Source organism: Triturus cristatus, chromosome 7 (assembly GCF_964204655.1).
Source record: "Triturus cristatus chromosome 7, aTriCri1.1, whole genome shotgun sequence".
NCBI classification, from domain to species: domain Eukaryota; kingdom Metazoa; phylum Chordata; class Amphibia; order Caudata; family Salamandridae; genus Triturus; species Triturus cristatus.
In genome coordinates, this window is record NC_140590.1 from 1,180,000,159 (window position 1) to 1,180,019,804 (window position 19,646).

Genomic DNA, 19,646 nt, shown 5'->3' on the forward strand with positions numbered 1-19,646 from the left:
AAAAATAAAAATTGCATTTTTGGCCTTGGGAGGTCTTTGGGGACTCCCTCAACATGGCTATGTGTGTGGGAGCTGTCTAAGCAGCCCCTTTACATGTTTATTGGTTTTATTTAACAACCTAGCTCTCAGTGCGAGAGAGAAAATGGCGGCCGCCGCTTCCTGGTTTCGGCTGTTTGGAATGTTTACTAAGATCTAAGAGCCAATCAGAATCGCGCTCGCGCACGCCACCGTACTCGTACGGTAAGCTTACGGTAAGCGTACCGTAAGCTGGCTCAGATATATATATTGATTTAAAGGCTATTTTCTCAGAATCTACTGAACAGATTTACACCAAACCTACAAAAGGCACTTCCTTGACCTGAGGACTACCTCTCTGCCAAATTTCTAGTAATTCTGTTCAGCCGTTCGGGCTGTAGCCCTGTCTAAAGGTCCTATGGAAAAATGCATGGGAAAAACGCGTTTTGGGACCCCCCTTTTATCTCAGCCCCCGCTTGATGAATCCCCCCGAGACTTTCAGGGTAGGAGCGGAGCGTAGCGCCCCACCTATTTTGAGAAATTCGCGAGGATTTGTCGACCGGCGCCAAAGTTATTCAAAATAGAATGTTGCGGATTTCCTATGGAAAAGGGGTCCTAACTATAACTACCTACTGGCGACCGCCAGTAGGTAATATATAGATATAGATATAGATATAGATGTACATATTCTTAAATTCCAGCATCCGGCTGGTGTGATCGGGAAGTGAAGGGAACACGGGAATGGTCCGGTGTGTGTCTCTTTCCCCAGGGGCAAGGGGGATTGGATGCCCACGAGCTTGTGACCTGTCAGTGGGGGGGGCGAACAGGTGAGGAGCGTGTTTTGGGACTCTCCACCAGGGCATGAGGGACGGGGTCACGGGCGCTTGTGGGCCTCAAACCGCACTCGAGATCTGATTAGGTGCCATCCTGCAGGAAGTGCAGTCGGGGCTTAATTTGGGAGTGAGGGTGGAGCAGTATCCGAGTCGTGTCTGAGGCTGCTGCGCTTGTGCTCTGCATATATGTGACCTTGATTCTCACAGGGGTTCCCTCGAATAAAATCTGGCGGGTATGCTGTTAAGGTCATACAGTTACAGCTCTGACTGCTGCCCCACTCTTTAAGGGTATTAAGCCCAAGGTGAACGGGAAAGACTGAGGTCATTGAACTGTTGTACTGTAAGGTTCGTTGTTGATTGTTCCACTGCCTAATGTTATATTCTATGAAAAACGGATATCATTTAACTGTGTGCATGTACGTTGTTGGCTGCTCTAACATGAAAAACTGAGGCCATTCAATCATTACCTTTCAGGTACTGGTCCACTGTTTTGGTAGGTTCCTCTTGCCCTAGCTGATCCTGCATATACTTGGTAATGATTCACTTACTTTTGGGACGTGCCCAGACGAAAACAGGTTGCGATTGAGGCATCCGGGCATTTGAGGGGCGTCCATGGCCGGGCGCGATAGGGGAACAAAGCGAGCCAGCTTTTGCTGGCTACTGGTGTCACACTATTTTGGGTGTGCGTACGATCCTGGTGGTGATTGGGCATTGGATTCCCACAGATGAATGGATTCCTTCGCGCTGTTGGATGTGTTTCACTATGTCGCCTAGGGGACAGTTGAACCGAGAATTTTAGCCGCCATGTTTGTTTCACCCCTGGTTAGGCCCTGCCTTTTAAACTGTTTTCTTGCCCTCCTTTCGGGCACGACAAGGTGCTTGGTGCGAGATGTAGTGCTTTAACACAGTGCTAATGCCGCCGGGCCGTGGTTTCGATGCCCAACAATTTTGAGTTGATTGGTTGTACATTTGTTTCCGCATAGTGCGTGTCCTTGTGCTTGGTAGGGTGCAAAGGGTTTGTGTCCCTCTGTTGGCGGTGATATGCTGGAGGGTCTTCTTTCATTGGTTTTGCACTTCGGGCCGCAGGGAACATGAGGCACACGATAAAAGTGTTTGCTTTGGCTATTTTATGTCGGGCACGGGCATGGGTTTTCTGGCCATATTTGTTGTCCCACACACTGGGGGGAATGGCTACTGCTGCTCCTCAGGGATTGCTCCTCTGCTCATCACTGTGTTGGGGCTCAGTTCCGCAGATGTGTGTCCCTGTCATCCTGTTTCTGCTGCCCGTTGATGGTGGTATCCTGCCCTTAGTGCCGGGTGGCTTGGTTCAAGGTATGATATTGCTTATGAGCTGGGCAGCCGCATAGAATAGGAGGCAGGTCCACCAGCGCTCCTCACCAGTGGTAGATGGCATGGATATGGGGTGGCAGAGCAGGGGGTAAAGGGGTCTAAAAAAGAAAAACTCACTTACTTTCTGCTGCGTCTCTCCTACGTCGTCTCTCCTCGCATCAGGTTGAACAGGAAGCAGCCAGGCTCCTCTAAGCCAAATACAAAGCTTCAATGCAGCGTTGTGATTGGCCTGAACGTTGTGGTTCAGCACTCATCCAGGGAAATGGGAGCTTGGACATGTTCTCCACCCATGCTGTAATGCAGTCTCGGTGGAGAACATGCTCAGTGCGCATGACTCTTTGGCCAGCCCCAGAGAGCCAACCAAAGCGTCATGCGCACTTCAGTGTGCCTGCCACTCCTCCCCAGGCCTATTCTGTGAGCAGAGCAGCCCCGCCCCGCCCACAAATCTGCAACAGGAGGAACAAAGAAAATGATAATAACATCAAGCTATTATTATTTTATTTTTCCTTTCTTTCACAGCTCAAAAGCAGTGTGGGGCGATGCTCCTCTGCCTTAGCGGAAGAGCTGCCACTGCTCCTCACCATGTCTCGTCCATGTCGCCCAGCCCCCACCCCCTGCTTCGGACAGTTTTATTGTCATTCCATGGTGGATGTTTGCATTGTGCTACGAATGGGCTTGGAGCAGGGTAGACTAAAGATGGCAATGGCTGTCATGGGCCTGGTGGCTCAATAGGATGCGCTTCGTGAACACGATGCTTCTGTTGACGATCCGATGCCTGCAGAGTCCATTGCATGTTTGGCAGATCACTCAATGTTCTACAGTTTAAAATTCTACTATCAGTTTGGCAGTTGAGGTGGTGACTGCAGCGCCAGTTTTGCCATAGCATCACGGCAAGATCCTATGTCAAGTCAAGTCAAAGTAAGCTTTATTCGAAAGCACATTGTGTATCATAAAAGCTGCATAAAACAACATCTACGATTAAAAAATATCACGTTAAAATAGAAAAATAGATCACTAAAATGAAAAATAAAATAAAAACACAATGATTTAAAACAGGCGTAGACCTCCCCAGCAGACAGTAGAATTTCTACAGCTGTTTCCTATGTCATAACACAGCCGATAGATATCGTGACAACACAACGCATATGTACAAACTCAGTAGCATTTGCAGATAGGTAAAAGCTGGGCGACATTGGACAGATCCAAGTTGTTTTAACAACGGCTTAATAAAACATTTTCGGAGCTCTGAGTAAAACAAACAGAAAAACAGGATATGCATAGTACTTTGCTTAGAAACATTGTCACATGGGCATAATGGGAGATCAGAGGCCCAATTGTTTGTGCAAGGTAAAGTCGTTAAGCGGTGAAAGATATCCAGCCTAAGCCTAGTCAGGACAAATCTGTCCCGATATTAATTAGCTTGGTAAAGTTGCATATCATAACTTGTCAAAATTAGCTAGTTTTTCCGCACAGAGGATTTCATGATCTCAGAAGATAACCTCAAATCCTCTAATAAGGAGAAGCATTTTAATTTTAGGGCTTTTCTTTGGATACTGCTATTAAGCTCCAGATAGTCCAAAAATTCAGAGTGCCCTATGTCAACCAAAACGTCACACACGTATTGGAGCAAAGGGATTTTCAATGCCCTCGAAGATCTCAGACAGTCCTCTATTATAGAGCGATTAATGATAGCGTGATCCGAGGACCAGATCTTGTGCCAGAGCAAAACTGGCTGGACCTTTATCAAATCTGTCAAGTATGCAATTCCCAATTCAGAATGACACACGTATGTAGAACTACTTTTTGGAAGGGCAAAAAGGTTCCTTAGAAATGCATTTTCTATACGCTGTAATAGTTCGACAATCGCATATGCCCAAAGCTCAGACCCGTGTGTGGTGGTTGGTCTACATTTGGCATTATAGACGTGCAGCATTTCCCTCGGGTGCTTTATGCTTAATATCCTGTCAAAGTCTAATAGAGTTATAGTACTTTTAATAAATTGGAGTCTCCTTGATTTAATTGCATTGGACCAGCTCCCATCTTTACTAAATAAAATACCTAAATAGGAAAATGTAGGAGTAAAAAGTATCTTTGCGCCCTCTATAAAAATGTCTCTACAGTGTGAGGACCTGTTACCGAGTTTAATAATAAATATTTTACTAATATTTATTTTATACCCAGAACCTGCATGAACTCTACAAATTCATCTAGTACTCTCTGTAAACCTAGTGGAGTACGTACCATTTAATTTAAACTGCGTCATCGGCATATAGCAATGCCGGGATTGGGTGCTGTGCTATTTGGGCTAGATCAGTGCACCGCGTTGCGAGGGTGTCACCGAGGCTATTAAGATAAAGATTAAACAAGAATGGGGCTAACACGCAGCCTTGGTGTACGCCTCGTTCTATTGCAAATGATTGACTACATTCACCTTGAAGGCCGTAACGCGCTCTGCCCCGACCCCGTGTATACAAATCTCTAAGGATATTTACAATGGAGTGATCTACTCCCATATTAACCATCACCAACCATAGTTTCTCATGAACCACAAAAGGAAATGCCAAGGTTAAGTTGATAAAAGCTAAGAGCAAATTCCCTTCTTTAATAAGAACATATTTTCCAATAAGTAGATTTAAATTGATAGCCTGTTCAGTTGTCCCAAGGCCTTGGTGGAATCCGTACTGCAAATCGGAGATAACACTGTTGGACTCTGCCCAGTCCTGCAGTCTACCTAGCAGAATACATCCCGCCACTTTGATTAATGAGTCCAGCATAGAAATCGGCCTATACTGTGCTGAGCTGTTGCGATTACCTTTCTTAAATATGGGGACTATCAGAGACTCAGAGCAGGTCTGTAAGAGACCTTTGCTGCGACAGGCCCTAAAAAGAGTTAAAAGTGGGCCCCAGAGGTTAATGTTAGCTTTAAATAAATTGATAGGAATCCCATCCGGGCCCGGTGCTTTACTACCTCTGCTTTCTTTTAAAGCCTTAACTACCACATCAAAGAAAAAATCAGGGTAAGTCTGCTCAAGTACCGATAAAGAATGAGAAACAATAGACATGGAGATGGAACTACTGGGGGGGGGGGGGGGGTGGGGAGTAAAAGTAACCTCCTGTTTAGAATACAAAGTAGTAAAATAATTAAGCCGTGCAGATTCTGTAATGGCAATCTCCATTCGGGACTATCAACTGAGTTAAAAAAGGGGGTATTAATAATACGCGAGAAAGATGTATTGTCATTTGCCATACTGGCGCAAATAGCTGATTCCATGTCTCCTCCTTCAAGGTCTTTTTACAAAGTTTAATCACAAGTCTATAGGAGATCCTACACTCATTCACTTCCTGAATAGACCTAGGTTGTTTGCCTAGTGCTACCTTTAGACTTCTCAGAGCTTTTGATTTTTAGGGGGTAATTTGGGCTTCTCTCTTTTCAATTTTGTTGATAAATTGGATGCTACAGGCTGGTGATTGCCTGCGGCTGAAGGGCATTCACTGGGGTTTGAGTCCCATCTCCCACAGGAGGTAGCAGAGACACGCTCATTGACGTTGGGCCACAGATTGTCGCAAGCGACTCTGGCGAGTGACCTATCCGGAACTCTGCTACCTCCTGTAGGTATATAGTGTTTACCCTCTATAGTCGGTTTATTAACCTACAGTATATTATATACTTTTGTGATTGGTGTCGGGTACGGTTTTAATTAGCACACACTTTTTACCAACCCACCACTGAGTAGTCTAGCTTTTTTGGTCCTGAAGAATTGCTGTTATCATTTTTTGACATTTAATAGGCAAGAAACATGTTGACCTCTACTTAACCCTTTTGAGCCAGCGTGGACCATTATATCCACTTTTGGCGACTACCCGTTTTTAATATAACAAAGCAATCCAGTTATTATATTGCCTTTTGGATTGACTTTATTTATTTGTAATCCACTTGACACCAGCCTACTCACTTCATCATCTTCTCACTGCATCTCACTCTTTACATCGGTTCACAAATCAAAAGAACTCCAGTAAAGAGCCCCCTTGTGGGGGTAGTTGGGCAGTGCAGTGCTGGCCCAACGAGGAGCTGCTTGATGATGAAGCATGACACCCCTCAGGTGTGTGAGGGCTCTTGGTCCTGAAGGATCAGATCTTATGATCTGACACCTCAGATGCCTCCGACCTCTCCCTTCTCCTTTCTTTGGAACTGCATACCTTCCGATTTGAACTCACTTGATTGGGGGGTTTATGCTGGACCTTCATTCGGCCCATGTCCCTCTCCTTAAAGCCACATCCATGGTTAATTAATTGTGCTTATTAACGTTGTCATGATCACATGTATGGCCCCACGGTTTAAAGCGGATGGATGTATCTTTGAGGGCTTGTGGTTGTAGAAGGCCTGCAGATCTGCCACACGAGACCAGTCTTTTCTACTCTGAGGCCAACTTCTCATCAGTAGTGGCTAACAGCAATTCTTTGTTCGATATTAGGAGTTCTGCACCATACTACCTCACGGTATATGCCATCTTATTCTACAATACCAGTTCAGCATTTCAGTTGGAGGCTCATTGTATTGGAGACATTCTAGGGGACACCAACAAAATATGTTGTGTTGGGGGTAACAACCTTGGTTTCTAGGCCCCAGCACTGTGCAGTTTCACTGAGAGTTTGAAGTCACGCGAAGTGGACAACGTTTGTACACTATCCCTGGATATACATCCCTTCCACTAGGTATCACAGACCCAGTTCAGATGGACCCTGCCTTTTTTCGTGTTTGGCACCTGGTGGAAGTCTTGGCACAGGGAAGTCACATTGGGGACAGTCAGCACATTTACTTTGGTACCAGTTGGGCATGACCCCTCTCAGCCTAAATAGGGAGGGTCATGTTGAGGTTATCAAGGTTCTTGGTGGGCTGATGTGTTGCAGGCAATATGCCTAACCTCCCCTTGGTGGCAAGCCCACCACTCTGTTTTCTAACTGCAAACAGAAAGCCCTCTTGTATTTCAGCTGTACATGTTTCAATGACTAAGAAACCTACTGAAGAACCGGGGTTTAACCCAGCGGCGTCAGGGACACGCCTAAGATCTTCGAGTTCACCTGTCTTGGAATACAGAGACACGGAATACTTCTGGATGGCATCAGAGACCAAGTTTATTAGCTGCAGCTAGTAACAGTGATCCTAGAAATACATCACGGTGTAAATTCTCAGGAGACTGCTCATTTTACTAAGGCGAGACGTCTCCTTTTATACCCAATATTCACATTATAAATGTACACCCACTGGACAAAATTCTAGCCAATAAGGTACATTTTCAAACAAAGGGTCACATAACAAAAACTCAATTTACAGTATCCCAACCCAAAAGTTAATTATTAGGAATGTCCCAAATTCAATCTCCACAAGCCGGACAAACCTATAATTGAAAGCATAACCCATGTAATGAAGAAACATAAAAAAAAGAAACGGTAACAGATGCTGAACAAGATAAGGCATGTGCAAGGAAACTAAAAGTGAACGATGTCCTGAATATTGATTGGCAATCTCAGACAAAGATCGATCAGGGAAATTGGCTTTGCGGGGTCAGTTTCAGGTGCAGAGGTCAGTTTCTTACAGTTCATTTCAGAGTCAAAAAGAAACCTAGTTAATGTATACATGAACTAAGAAGGCCAGGCCACTTTATTCGCCAGGCTACCTTCACAGGCCTACGTGAGAGCAACACAAAATGGTGGCACAGAACAAAATGGAGTCAGACTCGAGAATTACAGAACCTCAGACCCTCCTTTTGCCATTACGTAGGCAATAACCTAAGACTCATGTTAATCTGAATATAGGTCTATGTCGATATTCATTAGGTCATCAAGGTGTTGCTGTAGCATCATCTTATTATTCTCTACTTCTCTCGGACAGGTCTCCGAACACACATAGTAGCACAAAGACTACAAATGGCGGGACCACACTGGATGCAAAGAGAACAAGAGAAAAGGATGGTTAAAACCATACCAAGGAATGTCAAAATCACCCATCCCCATTTGGACAGCAGTCCCCAAAACCATCTCGTCAATGACCAGTCTCCTTCGTCTACATGGATAGACTCAGAGATTTTATACAACCTAGAGATGGCTTGGTACACTGTAGGGGCATTATCTGGTATGTAAACACAGCAACTGGATCCAATCAATTTACATACTCCTTCTCGATCTGCAAGTATGATGTCTAATACCATACGGTTCTGCAAAGTCATAAGACGGTCCGCTTGAAGCTCAGCTGTAACATTACTAAGAGCACCTGCTGTCTCATTAATAGTAGCTTCAACAACGCGGACAAGTCGTCTTATATGTCTGCTATTGACCATAGGACCCCAAAAGGGCAAGAAGCCCTTGAAGAAATCTCCTACTTCGTGTGCTGCGGTATCTTCCTTATTGAAGACACCTCTACCATATCTCATTCTATGATAGTCTGAAGCAGTAGTGTATGTAGGGGGAAGTAGAAACGCCACATAACACGTTCCTGAAAAATCAGGTGGCAACCATGTGTAGGCTCTGTCATGACAAACAAAATATGTGCCTTTAGCTGGCACAAACGGTGGAGAAGTCCGAGATGAATAGACATAGGTTTGAGCACACACACTCGTCCCTAGCTGAGCTTTCGGATTCCGACCATTACCTTGAAAACAAAAGTGGCCTCGGTGGGGTACAATCCAAATAGGGGGAGACCTTTTTCGTCTCTCCTTCTCTGTCAAACTGGTACTATATCTAGTCACGTTCCAACCAACGTAAGCCTGCACCTCATCCTTAGGGATAGCATTATATGCATAAATATCTCGGATCATAGCTACTATTCCCCTTATTAAGGCACTATTGCTCGAGTTATCTATAAGGGAACGTAAGGGGCGTACCTCATTTGCATAGATAAACATGGTCTGAAAAGCCCACACAGACCCATTAAAAGAAAAAGGCAAAACCAAATATGGCATACCTTTATCTGTCGTATGAGGCATAAGACCACAAACCCAACAATTAGTGGTATTTACTACTAACTGATGCTGATGCTGATGCAACAACTGTATAAACGAGTTGTTGACAAATTCTGATCTCCTTGTCTGTTCATGTTCAGGCAACGTATAAAACTGGTGCAAAGAAACAGTAGTGAAAGAAAGCATAGGTTGGGAGGTGGGTGCAGATGTCTGTTGTGTAGCATAGACAGTCCAACCCACACAAGCTAAAGTGATACTTAAAAACATCAAAAAGCACAATATTATAAAACATTTGCTATGTATCAATGTACAAAATCTTATCTTAAGATCTATTCTCTCAACATCTCTTTCAGTTACAACAGACTCCATCCTCTAACGTGCTGCTCGCGGCAATTTTCCTTCTTCACTCAAGTGTGCGTCCAGGCGTCCTAGATGTCCCTAGAACCGCAGACCTTTCGTCAATACGCTGGCCACCCCTTAAGTTCTTATACCGCGACCCTGCAGCTGAACCCGGATGGTGGTTTGAAAAAGAAAAAGAAAAATAGTCTCTTGTCTGAAAGAGTGTAATTCACAAAAAAAATCTAATTTTATTTGTCCTTTTTAGACCTTAAGTTGTAGCGTTCTTTACCAGGCACCGTTTGATCCTGAAAGAGTGTCTCTGGGTGCGTAGTATCAAGACTCAAACACGGCGGCACAGCTTCTTGCAAGACTTTATCATCCGCACGTTATGACTGAGTCCATTCCAGATGTGCATCGCTAAAAGGTACAAATCTCGGAACCCTTTCACTCTCGGAATCGGCAACACCTTCCCGGACCCACTTATCGTACGGTAAGGGCAAAGGTATCTTCTTACAATGGGTACCATGTACTTATACAGACTTTTCGGAGCACACAGCTTATACAATGCATTTAGCAATTCAAGCGAAAAACAGATCCAAACACAATTCAATTAAGTTCTAATGATCGTCTTCTTTTAATTTCGTTAGTTCCAATCCCTTATGCCAACACGTTTTGCCGTGGTCGGGAAAAACCTATGGCTTCCTCAGAGCTTTGATTTCTCAAGCGCTTTTCTACAAAAGAAGAATCAGGAATATGCGGGGGGTGAGGTCACAAGGAGTAGGCAGCGCGTCTGGGGTCAGCTGAACGGAGAGTCGGGGAGAAATCACAATACAACGATGAACATCTGATGATGTGGACACGGTGCGTGGAGATGACGCAAGCAGACAAACATCCTGAGGCTTGTCTTAAATCCAGGAAGCGATAATGCAATATCCAGGGGTAAAGGGGAACCAGTACTGCCGTAGTTGGTCCCTGGGAACTAAGGCAAGGTCCCGGTTGACAGGATCTTGGGCTCCTGAGTCTACGAGATCTTCGATCGTCTTCAGGCGTGATTATTGTAGCCTCCTACATTTGGGCTTGCACAGCTCACCAACATAAATTCTTCAAAGTCAACAAGAGTATCCCGGAACCTGCAAATGATGGACGCTGTTGTTAGGGTTTGAACCGGTTGAACGTCTCCTATTTTTGTGGTACTATGGCTTGAGGTGAACCTGATATTCATTTCATTACTATTTAAATACTCAAAAAATTCAAACAACAATTATTCCGTTCCTGTCCATATCATCAAACAATCATCAATAAACCTCCCCCAATAGAGGATATACTCATTCCATCGGTTAGCACCAGGGCCCCAGATAAACATTTCCTCTAGCCAGCCCATGAATATATTTGCATACGCTGGCGAAAATCTGGAGCCCATGGCTACGCCTCGAATCTGTTTGTACCATTCTTCTATGAATAGAAAAAAATTGTTCGATAATATTAGCTCCGTCATAGCCAATACCATTTGTGTGTGCTCCCAATGACTTGCAGGTCTCCTAGCCATAAAATGATTAAGTGCCTTTAAACCAAGCTCATTCTTAATGCTTGTACACAACGAGACCACATCCAGGGTTCCAGGGTTACTAATATCATCCCTGGGTCCCAACTAATGTCTCCCAAGATATTCAGAACATGACCTGTATCTTTTATGTAAGAGGGATGATATTAGTAACCCTGGATGTGGTCTCGTTGTATACAAACATTAAGAATGAGCTTGGTTTAAAGGCACTTAATCATTTTATGTCTAGGAGACCTGCAAGTCATAGGGAGCACACACAAATGGTATTGGCTATGACGGAGCTAATATTATCGAACAATTTTTTTCTATTCAAAGAAGAATGGTACAAACAGATTCGAGGCATAGCCATGGGCTCCAGATTTTCGCCAGCGTATGCAAATATATTCATGGGCTGGCTAGAGGAAATGTTTATCTGGGGCCCTGGTGCTAACCGATGGAATGAGTATATCCTCTATTGGGGGAGGTTTATTGATGATTGTTTGATGATATGGACAGGAACGGAATAATTGTTGTTTGAATTTTTTGAGTATTTAAATAGTAATTAAATGAATATCAGGTTCACCACAAGCCATAGTACCACAAAAATAGGAGACGTTCAACCGGTTCAAACCCTAACAACAGCGTGCATCATTTGCAGGTTCCGGCATACTCTTGTTGACTTTGAAGAATTTATGTTGGTGAGCTGTGCAAGCCCAAATGTAGGAGGCTACAATAATCACGCCTGAAGACGGTCGAAGATCTCGTAGACTCAGGAGCCCAAGATCCTGTCAACCGGGACCTTGCCTTAGTTCCCAGGGACCAACTACAGCAGTACTGGTTCCCCTTTACCCCTGGATATTGCATTATCGCTTCCTGGATTTAAGACAAGCCTCAGGATGTTTGTCTGCTTGCGTCATCTCCACGCACCGTGTCCACATCATCAGATGTTCATCGTTGTATTGTGATTTCTCCCCGACTCTCCGTTCAGCTGACCCCAGACGCGCTGCCTACTCCTTGTGGCCTCACCCCCCCCCCGCATATTCCTGATTCTTCTTTTGTAGAAAAGCGCTTGAGAAATCAAAGCCCTGAGGAAGCCGTAGGTTTTTCCCGACCACGGCGAAACGCGTTGGCATAAGGGATTGGAACTAACGAAATTAAAAGAAGACGATCATTAGAACTTAATTGAATTGTGTTTGGATCTGTTTTTCGCTTGAATTGCTAAATGCATTGTATAAGCTGTGTGCTCCGAAAAGTCTGTATAAGTGTATGACATAGTGGATTAATAATAGGTGATTACCATATGAGCGCTATTACCCTGTACACCCAATAGTATTGAATGGGTACCATGTACCCAGTTTTTCTTGCCGAACACCTTAATAGCAGTCCGAGTTGATAACAGGACTTGGTATGGACCGGTCCATCTTGGTTCCAAGTTCTTTGACCTCTGGAAATTCTTGGTTAGAACCCAGTCGCCAGGTTGAATCGTGTGGCCTGCGTCTACAGAAACTGAAGGCAAAGTGTCATGGACCTGTTGGTGAAGAACACGCAATTTAGCAGTCAAATCATGTAAGTAGTCAACCAACATAGGGTACTCGATATCACTGTACTTCTTAGGCCTCGGCACACCCCAGACATTCGCCGGGCGTCCAAAAACAATCTCGTATGGGCTAAATCCCACGCGAGAATGTACTGTCGTTCTCGTGGACAAAAGTGCCAATGGTAATGCATCGGGCCATGTAAGACCAGAGCTCGCTTGCACCTTGGCCAACTTCAGCTTCAGAGTGCCATTATAGCACTCGACCAGGCCTGCTGACTGGGTGTGATTCGCAGCGTGAAATTTCTGTTTAATACCCAGACCCGCACATACTTTCTTCATAATCTGACCCACAAATTCACTTCCATTATCACTCCATACCATCCTCGGCAAGCCATATCTGGGAAAGAATTCTTTGAGCAAAACCTTGGCTGTAGACAAGGCAGTATTATCCTTTAGGGGGTAGGCCTCTATCCACCTGGAAAAGGCCCAAACAACCACAAGGACATTCTTCAAGTTATTGCATCTTTCCATATGAATATAGTCTATCTGCAGTACCTCAAACGGATACGTTGGAGGAGCAAAATGACCCGCTGGAGTTGGGGTTCCCTTTCCAGGGTTATGCATCAAGCAAATCATGCAGTGTTTAACCAAATTCTCAGCACACTTAGGAATTCCACCATTCTGCCATACCGGAGCCATCAACTTACATATCCCTTTTGAACTAATGTGAGCCAACCCATGAGCCATAGTAACCACCGGAAGCACATATGCATCCGGCAACAACCATCGCTGGTGCTCTGACAACTCAACCCAACAGCCTGTTGAATCAAACATTCCTGTACTCTCTCTCCACATACTCAATTCTTTCTCAGTAGCTTCTGCATGAATCATCTTCACACTTTCTGTTGTATCTTCACACATTCCTCCTTCCACAACCCATCTGGCTGGACCTGCAACATACATCCAACTCGTCACATCTTTCACCGTTTCTCTCGCTACTTCATCTGCAAACGCATTCCCTTGACCCACATCATCCGTAACCTTCTTATGCGCACTACACTTCACTATCGCAATTTGGGTCGGCAAAGTAAGGGATTCAAGAAGTTCACTCACTAATTGTCCATGCTGAATTTTCGTACCATGGGAAGTAAGAAATCCTCTCTCTTTCCACAAGCGACCTGAGCCACGCCAAATGCGTATTGGCTATCAGTATAAACATTCACTCTCTTTCCTTTTGACAACACACACGCTCTAGTCAATGCTATCAACTCCGCTGCTTGCGCTGAATTCTGTGCAATACGTGCTGTTTCAACAATCATGTGCAAAGTTGTGACAGCATATGCTGCAGTCGTCTCTCCATTCGGAAGCTTAAAGCACGAACCATCTACCCATAGGGTACCATCAGGATTCGAAAGAGGAGTATCTTTCAGATCAACTCTACCCTTCGTTTCCTCCTCTGTCCGGAGAAAACAGTCATGCTGTTCCTGAGCATCTGTCTCTACAAAAATCGGCAACAATGTAGCTGGATTCAATGTGTTGCACCGCTTGATGTGCACATGGCTAGCCAAAAGCGTCAACTCATAACCTGACAAACGCGCACTGGTAAGATGTTGAGTCTTCGTTCTATTCAATAGGGTATCCACTGCATGTGGGACCATCACAATCAATGTATTATCCAATACCAAACCAGCAGACTGTCGGATAGAAACAATCGCTGCCGCTGTAGCTCTTAGACAACTAGGCAACACCCTAGCTACCGGATCTAAAGTAGCTGAAAAATACGCACATGGGCGCTGCTTGTCTCCAAATTGTTGCGTCAACACTGACAACGCACAACGTTCTCTCTCGTGTACATAAAGTGTAAAAGGTTTACTGTAGTCGGGGGTACCCAACACCGGAGCAGAACACAATGCATCACGCAATTCGGAAAAACTCTTCTGTCATTCGTCAGACCAAGGAAGAGGGTGTGGTGTGTCCTTAAGAGTAAGTGCCAACAAAGGTTTCGCTAGCAAAGAAAAATTCAGAATCCACTGTCTACAATACGAGGTGATACCTAAGAAGGCACGCACCTCTCTCTGTGTACATGGCACAGTCATTTGGGCAATAGCTTGAATACGCTCTGGGGTCAATCGCTTTCCCTCCTTCGACAAGAGATGACCTAAGTAGGTCACTTCTTGGCGGCAATACTGCAACTTCGAAGGTGACACTTTATGATGAAGGTCAGACAGGTGTCGCAACAAAGAAAGAGTAACTTCTTTACAAATCTCTTCATCATCAGCAGCAACCAACAGATCATCAACATACTGGATAAGAGTAACACCAGAAGGCAATGCAAGAGTATCAAGCTGAGTTTTCAAAGCCTGACTGTAAATGGAGGGACTCTCACAATAACCTTGAGGAGCGCGCTTAAACCGGAAACTGCGGCCTCCTAAAGAGAAGCCAAAAATATCCCTACTTTCCTCAGCAATCGGAATACTGAAGAAAGCGTTCTTCAGATCAATAGCAGAAAACCAAGCAGCTGAGGCAGGGATCATAGTCAATAAAGCAGTAATGTTCGGGACAACAGGAAACTGTGGCACAACGATCTTATTGACCTCTCGAAGGTCGATCACAAACCGATACACAGGTGGCTGAGAAGAGTCAGTACGCTTAAGGACAGGCAGAACAGGACTGTTACACACATTACCTCTCGTTTCTTCAACCACACCTTTCTCACCCAAATCATAGATAATCGGTAAAAGAGCTCTTTCGCCATCACTGGAAATTTTGTACTGGGGAATGCGAGGTAATTTAGCATTCAGCTTAAGGGTAACAACATAGGGTGGAATCTGCAAGAGACCAACATCATTGGGACCTGTAGCCCAAAGTGTATCAGGGAGAGAACGCAGTTCCAGTGGAAGGCGATCCTTAGACAGCTACATCGGGGAAATCACTTTCTTACCCACCGTAAGATGTACTCCCGAAGGAGAACAATGTAATGTCGCATGCAATCTTTTCAACAAGTCCAAACCCAACAGATTCTCGCCACAGCCCGTCGTTAGAATAAGGGGAGCCTCCAATTCACAGGGACCAATAGAAAGGGGCAAAGGACAAGAAACCGGATTACGAACTGGGGCGCCAGAAAATCCTACTGAAACATTGGTCAAGCCAGACAAAGGTGCGCCGGGGAGTTTAGAGTGCATGATAGAACTCTTTGCTGCACCAGTATCCAAAAGAAAAGGTTCTGCCACACCTGATGTAATCACTTCAACATAAGGTCCACTCTGGTCTACTGGAACTGACACTACTCCCTCCCTTTGTCCATGGCTGTCCTAACTATCATTAAAACCAGCACTCTCACTTCCAACATAATAATCATCAGTGTAGTACTGAGCGGACTAGACGGTCGGAACATTCTGTTGGTCAAAATAATTCATAGAATTCTGAGGGGAAAAGGAACGTTCATTCTGGGGAAACGTACCATGTCCCCTACCCCTAGGTACTTGTTGGAAACCACCACGACCTCTCAGACCAGACATACCATTTGCACGCTGTAGCAAGATCAGGCAACTATTCTTGAAGTGACCTTCTTCTTTACAATAAGCACACTGATTAGGGCCTAGCGGGAGTCGCGAAGCAAAAGACTCAGGCTTCTGCAACGGTTTCTGAAACTGTGGTGGTTGCTGAAACTGGGAAGGTTGCTGAAACTGACGCTGATTAGGGCGAGGCGGATAAGCCTGCTGCAGAAGAACTTTTGTTTTTAATTCTCTAGTCTTCTTCTCTACTTTATCCTTCTCATCTTTATCTCTATTCTCATAGTATTGTGCAGTAGCCAATATCTGAGCCGAAGAAGAAACAGCCCATGAACTCTCAGAGTCCTTTAACTTATTAGAAAGTTCAGGAAGTAAATTAAAAAAAACTTATCTACAAACAACCTCTGACCACCTTCTGTACTCATATCCTGGCCACTATGATCAATGAATGTTTCCTCAAACCTAGTGAAGAAATCAGACACACTCTCGTCTTTCTTTTGTTTGCATGCTGCTAACTTGTCCCAATTCACCCGCAGAGGAGGCATCATAGTTTTCATTAAATTAATAATCCTACCAGGTAGTTCTGCAACTAAGGGTTCAGGTTTGGCACCTCCTACCTGCCGACCATCTGCAGCAGTAATATTAACCCACGTATCTCCTAACTCTGGCGCGTGATCCTCGTGACGGATCTTCGCCCACAAGGGTTGAGGAACTACATTACCCATCAACATATCTATGTCAGCTAAATTCATAACACACGCATCAACTGTCTGAGACAACTCCTTATAATAACCAGCAGGATTTTTACGGGGGTCAGGCAAAGTCTGCTTAAGAGCCAGGACCTCAGCTCTCTTCCAAGGGACATGCACCCACACTCGCTGAAAATGAGCCGGTGCAATATCGTTCACCAATGACGCGCAGGGTATGATATTGCACCGGCTCATTTGGATAGGGGCATGGTAAAGAGGTCCTCCTGGCACTGTCCGCCTGGTTGGACGCTGACTGTGGGGATGCGTTGCTCGATCTGTTCGTGTGCTGCTGCATCTAGGGCGGCATAGACTCAGGTCTTGCTGGCATTACAGTGAGAAGGGTTTGGAAACCAGGAGGCCGCCCTAGCGCCATGCACTGTACAGGGCATATGGCTCTCTTAGGGCGCGGGCGGCGCCTTTTACATCTGCTATTGCTTATTGTACTCCCGCACCTGTCTGATATTGTTCATATGACGTGCCGATTAGGCTGGATATAGAGCTTCTAGGGCGGGGGATTCTGTTCAATTGGGCGATTGTATCTAGACCTGTTCTTGGGTTATAGCATGACCTCATTGTCTCTTAGGCCCCTGCCTTTCACTATCTGAGTTTTTTGGCTGCCGGCCTATAAGGTTGTAGGCGAACAAGCTGTGTATTGGTTTTGGTGGGAACCTTAAAAATCAATAAAAAGTTGTTATATAAAAAATGAGCCGGTGCAGCCGCAATACCATGAGTGGCATCAGCCACAACTGCCGCTCTCCATACAGGGGGAACCTCTCTCATAGGATACTGCTTCACTTTTCTCCTAATAGAAGGGTCAGGTTCGAACAATGACTGAGGTGGAAGTCTAGACCTAAAAGTGAGTAGTGTCTCTACCGCTTCCTCAACATCGGAACCCACTATCGTCCCTTTAGCAAATTCAGACTGAACATTAAGCAATTCCAGTGGAATTGAACTCAACTCATTATCTTCCCCCTCCTGACGAAGGAAGGTACACATGACATCAAAAACATACCTTTGTTTTGGTGCCTCCCACTGTAGGAAGATATCCATAACCACTTGTGGACTGTACTTGGAGGTATTCGAAACCCATCTACGAGCAAGGAGATCTAACACTGCCCGCTCTTCGGGACCAGGGAGCTGACTACGTCTCTGCTTACGTTCAGAAACAGGGGTCATATTCAGTGACCCAAAGAAAGGAGACAAAAGACTAGTGACAGTCTCAGTCATTCGTTGCCGAGCAGAAGAAGAAGAAGTTGACATGAGGACAGGAGACAAAGTGTTTTGAGGTGACAGAGACGTAGGGACAGAAATAAGAGAAGTCGAAGATAAATGAGTGTAAGGCAAAGGAGTTTGAGGCAAGGCTGGTGGCAAGGCTGGCGGCCCTGGAGGGGGCTGCGCCAGAGGAGGAAGAATCACCTGTGAAGCAACGGGTGGCTGAACAACAACAGGGGGTTGAACGACAACAAGGGGTGCAACAACTGGAGGTAACGGAGGTGCAGTAGCACCCTGCACATAAGGGGGTGGTAATCTCAGTAAATGTGACATCAAAGGATCCTTTTCAGGGTCTATAGTCACATTTGAAAGGGGAGGTGGCAAAGCCGGGTAACATTTGTCAATGGCCATACAATGTTGTCTATCTGACACTTCAATCGCACGATCTTCTTCATCTTCCTTAAACTGCCTAGCAGCTTGCGTTACCGATATATTCCTTTCCTTCCTATCTCTCTTAGCTTGCTTAATTTCTCACTGTTTGGCTTCCTTACGCCAAAGGCGGAAAGAGTCAAACATCGCCGGCCGGGCTTTCTTCTTAAATAGCGCAACTTCTAGGTTATCTAAAACATCTGATTCAAAACTACCATGTTGGGGCCATCGTAAAACACCATCTTTCCTTGTATAACGGACCCATACTTCATTAAAGGTAATGGGACCTACACCATGCTTTGAATAGAGCTCATAAGTTGGAGTTCCAACACGAGTCCTCCAATCGGGAATCCCTATTACAACTACAACAAAACCATTTCCTAAATTTGCTAAAACCAGGCATCTTTTAGCTCACTAGTCTTGCTTCAAACTTCAAGGGGTTATCAAAAATTATACACTCGCAAATATACGAACTCCCCGGCTTCGACTATTGCAATGGCCGAATCAAAACCAAGAAACAAAACAAAGTCATGGGAACGACCCACTTATACTTAACCAAAATGTCTGTCACGCCACCAGAAGACCGTCTAACGTCTCGCCTTACAAATTATCACAAGAGGGTCCAAGACAGGGTGACAGTCAGGGCAGCAGTCCTTCGCAGCCGTCGGAAAGGGGAAGCCTCGCAGAAAAAACCTTTGGTCCACGTAGACATGCAGGGGTCGATGAAGTGGCGGCCGTCCTCCAGAATTTCCTCACGGGGCTCCTCACAATCTTCGGGCTTGGACCAGTACCGCTGACGTCGCCCCATGTTGGGCGCCAGTTGAAGAACCGGGGTTTAACCCAGCGGCGTCAAGGACACGCCTAAGATCTTCGAGTTCACCTGTCTTGGTATACAGAGACACGGAATACTTCTGGATGGCATCAGAGACCAAGTTTATTAGCTGCAGCTTGTAACAGTGATCCTAGAAATACATCACGGTGTAAATTCTCAGGAGACTGCTCATTTTACTAAGGCGAGACGTCTTCTTTTATACCCAATATTCACATTATAAATGTACACCCACTGCACAAAATTCTAGCCAATAAGGTACATTTTCAAACAAAGTGTCACATAACAAAAACTCAATTTACAGTATCCCAACCCAAAAGTTAATTATTAGGAATGTCCCAAATT